This window comes from Entelurus aequoreus, linkage group LG23 (genome assembly GCF_033978785.1).
Source record: "Entelurus aequoreus isolate RoL-2023_Sb linkage group LG23, RoL_Eaeq_v1.1, whole genome shotgun sequence".
Lineage (NCBI taxonomy): Eukaryota > Metazoa > Chordata > Actinopteri > Syngnathiformes > Syngnathidae > Entelurus > Entelurus aequoreus.
In genome coordinates, this window is record NC_084753.1 from 32,945,443 (window position 1) to 32,950,241 (window position 4,799).

Below are 4,799 nucleotides of genomic sequence, written 5' to 3' on the forward strand. Positions count from 1 at the left end.
TGATTTTAATAAAGTAACTCATTATTCATGCTTTCATTTAGTGTTTGTCATTCTTGTTTGGTGTGGGTTCACAGTGTGGCGCATATTTGTAACAGTGATAAAGTTGTTTACACAGTACACGGTCACCCTCAGTGTGACCTGTATGGCTGTTGATCAAGTATGCCTTGCATTCACTTGTGAGTGTGTCAAAAGCCGTAGATATTATGTGATTGGGCCGGCACGCAAAGGCAGTGCCTTCAAGGTTTATTGGCGCTCTGTACTTCTCCCTACCTCCGTGTACACAGCGGCATTTTAAAAAGTCATAAATTTTACTTTTTGAAACCGATGATTTTGAAACCGATACCGATAATTTCCGATATTACATTTTAAAGCATTTACCGGCCGATAATATCGGCAGTCCGATATTATCGGACATCCCTATGGTAGAGTGAAGTATTTAGTGGTAGTCCCAGCTAAAAACGGGCGAAATGTCGTTTCTGGGTTTCTGCGCATGAACTATTCCTACATACTTGGGAAAAAGTGTGTCCAATAATTGCGTGGGTTTGAAATGTAAAAATGTCCGATCTGAGTTGGTGCTTCCCTCCATGTCTTCACTTGGAATGGTTCGCAAACTTCCTGGGTAAGTCCGTTCACACAATCCTCCAATGGAAATGTTCCTGCTTTTTATGTGGAGTACATTCTTGCTGCCAATTTTCTCCTTCATGGAGTCCTTTTATTGCATCACGGACTGCCCTCCAACATCAAGCTGAGTCCAGCCAATGACGATAGAAAGTGAAAGTGATGCAATGACTGTGTGCTCCCCTCAGGCTGGACTAATATCTTGACATCATCCAGCTGTCGTTGGCTCAACTGTCGCCCGCCGGTCCCGTTTGCTCCCGCCTGACTGCCTGTGCGGCGCCATGAAGATGTCAGTGTGGTTCCTGCTGGTGCTGCTGCCGTGTTTCTTCAAGCCCGGAAGCTGTGACTGCCAGGGTGACTGCGTGGCCTGTGGTCTGCTCCTGAAGCAACAGGCCTTCAACACCATGGTGAGTGTCTGGCAACCGTCATGTTTCCTTAGCTCCTGCTGGTCAACCACCTTCATTACAGCTTCACTCCCAGTTTTTACACTTCTCCTTCCCACTTTTACCAACCTTGAGAGGGCGTGTGTCATCGACATCAAGGTATGAGGTTCCTCTCGTGATGAAGACTTTGTCAATCGACCAAAAACTGATCTAATTGATGATGTAATACATGCACACAACAACAACATTTCTATCATTTTCCTACAGAATATTGTCTTAGTTTGGCCTCTCATAGATGCCATCATTCATTCATCTAGACCAGATCTGACCAATCGTAATCCAAGTCCAGATTTGACCAATCGTAGTCCAAGGACATATCTGACCATTTGTAGTCCAAGCCCAGATCTGACCAATTGTAGTCCAAAACCAGATCTGACCAAACTTAGTCCAAGCCCAGATGTGACCAATCGTAGTCCAAGTACAAATGTCACCAATCATTGTCCAAGACCAGACCTGACCAATTGTAGTCAAAGATCAGATCTGACCAATCTATGTCCAAGACCAGATCTGAACAGTCAAAGTCCAACACCAGATCTGACAATCTAAGTACAAGACCAGAACTGACCAATCGTAGTCCAAGACCAGATATGACCAATTATAGTCCAAGGCCTGATCTGAACAATCTTAGTCCAAGGCCATATTCGACCAATTTAAGTACAAGACCAGATGTGACCAATCTATGTCCAAGACCAGATCTGACCAATCGATGTCCAAGACCAGATTTGACCAATCGAAGTCCAAGTTCAGATCTGACCAATTGTAGTCCAAGTCCAGTTCTGACCAATTGTAGTTCAGGACCAGATCTGACCAATTGTATTCCAAGACCAGATCTGACAATCTAAGTTCAAGACCAGAACTGACCAATCGTAGTCCGAGACCAGATCTGGCAAACTGATGTCCGAGACCAGATCTGGCAAACCGATGTCCAAGACCAGATTTGACCAATCGAAGTCCAAGTTCAGATCTGACCAATTGTAGTCCAAGTCCAGATCTGACCAATTGTAGTTCAGGACCAGATCTGACCAATTGTAGTCCAAGACCAGATCTGACCATTTAAGTTCAAGACCAGAACTGACCAATCGTAGTCCAAGACCAGATATGACCAATTATAGTCCAAGGCCTGATCTGAACAATCTTAGTCCAAGGCCATATTCGACCAATTTAAGTACAAGACCAGATGTGACCAATCTATGTCCAAGACCAGATCTGACCAATCGATGTCCAAGACCAGATTTGACCAATCGAAGTCCAAGTTCAGATCCGACCAATTGTAGTCCAAGTCCAGTTCTGACCAATTGTAGTTCAGGACCAGATTTGACCAATTGTAGTCCAAGTCCAGATCTGACAATCTAAGTTCAAGACCAGAACTGACCAATCGTAGTCCGAGACCAGATCTGGCAAACTGATGTCCGAGACCAGATCTGGCAAACCGATGTCCAAGACCAGATTTGACCAATCGAAGTCCAAGTTCAGATCTGACCAATTGTAGTCCAAGTCCAGATCTGACCAATTGTAGTTCAGGACCAGATCTGACCAATTGTAGTCCAAGACCAGATCTGACAATTTAAGTTCAAGACCAGAACTGACCAATCGTAGTCCAAGACCAGATATGACCAATTATAGTCCAAGGCCTGATCTGAAAAATCTTAGTCCAAGGCCATATTCGACCAATTTAAGTACAAGACCAGATGTGACCAATCTATGTCCAAGACCAGATCTGACCAATCGATGTCCAAGACCAGATTTGACCAATCGAAGTCCAAGTTCAGATCTGACCAATTGTAGTCCAAGTCCAGATCTGACCAATTGTAGTTCAGGACCAGATCTGACCAATTGTAGTCCAAGACCAGATCTGACAATCTAAGTTAAAGACCAGAACTGACCAATCGTAGTCCGAGACCAGATCTGGCAAACTGATGTCCGAGACCAGATCTGGCAAACCGATGTCCAAGACCAGATTTGACCAATCGAAGTCCAAGTTCAGATCTGACCAATTGTAGTCCAAGTCCAGGTCTGACCATCTGTAGTCCAAGACCAGATCTGACCAATTGTAGTCCAAGACCAGATCTGACAATCTAAGTACAAGACCAGAACTGACCAATCGTAGTCCAAGACCAGATATGACCAATCATAGTCCAAGACCTGATCTAAACAGTCTTAGTCCAAGACCATATCCAACCAATTTAAGTACAAGACCAGTTGTGACCAATCTATGTCCAAGACCAGATCTGACCAATCTATGTCCAAGACCAGATCTGACCAATCAAAGTCCAAGTCCAGATCTGACCAATTGAAGTCCAAGACCAGATCTGACCAATTGTAGTCCAAGACCAGATTTGACCAATTGTAGTCCAAGTCCAGATCTGACCAACTGTAGTCCAAGACCAGATTTGACCAATCAAAGTACAAGACCTGATCTCATAGATTGGTCAGATCTGATATTTCACCAATCATAGTCCAAGGCCAGATCTGACCAATTGTAGTCAAATGACCAATCGATGTTCAAGACCAGGTTTGACCAATCGAAGTACAAGGTCAGATCTGACCAATTGTAGTCCAAGTCCAGGTCTGATCAATTGTAGGCCAAGACCCGGAACTGACCAATTGTAGTCCAAGTCCAGGTCTGATCAATTGTAGTCCAAGCCCCGGAACTGACCAATTGTAGTCCAAGACCAGATTTTACCAATTGTAGTCCAAGACCAGATCTGACCAATTGTAGTCCAATACCAGATTTGACCAATCAAATAACAAGACCTGATCTGAACAATCTTAGTCCAAGACCAGATGTGACCAATTGTAGTCCAAGACCCGATCTGACCAAACTATGTCCAAGACCAGCTCTGACCAATCTATGTCCAAGACCAGATCTGACCAATTGAATGGATGAATGAAACTTTTATTAGTAGATTGCACAGTATAGTACATATTCCGTACAATTGACCACTAAATGGTAACACCCGAATAAGTTTTACAACTTTTTTAAGTCGGGGTCCAAGTAAATCAATTCATGGTAAAAAGCTCCTGGCAGCGGTGGGATTCGAACCCACGCCATCGAAATGACTGGAGCCTAAATCCAGCGCCTTAGACCACTCGGCCACGCTACCATTTAACATCCAGCACCAGATTTGACCAATCAAAGTACAAGACCTGATCTGAACAATCTTAGTCCAAGACCAGATGTGACCAATCTATGTCCAAGACCAGATCTGACCAATTGATGTCCAAGACCAGATTGGACCAATCAAAGTCCAAGATCAGGTTTGACCAATAGAAGTCCATGACCAGATTTGACCAATTTAAAATCCAAGACCAGATCTGAACCATCTAAGCAGGTCCCGGTATTGATCTCTGGCGTACGCCGTTCGTTTAAATGGGCTCCAGCCAAAAGAGACTGGCGCTAGAAGATGGATGGATGTTTATTTGATGTTCTGAAATAGAAATGTTGTATATATATATATATATATACACACACAACATTTGTCGACTGTTGAGCGCCATCTACAGCGCTCATTTTTGTTGCTAAATGAGAGACGAGGAGAGATTATTATCACACCTCAACATATCTAACATGGAAATGTTACCTCTTGCTCGGTCAGCATTGCAAATGTCAATATGTTCTTATTCCTCTCAGCCTGGATAAATACATAATAAATATATAAATACATGTCAACTCAGAAGTACATGTTTATATACTACATTACCCAGAAGGCTTAGCGCTGTAGACAGGAACAGCGACAA

At 43.5% G+C, this 4,799-nt stretch overlaps 1 non-coding gene across 1 annotated transcript; it reads right to left on the reverse strand.

The window, feature by feature from the left end:
• Positions 1-4,083: 4,083 nt before the first annotated feature.
• trnal-uag (transfer RNA leucine (anticodon UAG)) lies at positions 4,084-4,165 on the reverse strand. Its single transcript has one exon. It is a non-coding gene; the product is annotated as a tRNA-Leu (tRNA).
• Positions 4,166-4,799: the final 634 nt, after the last annotated feature.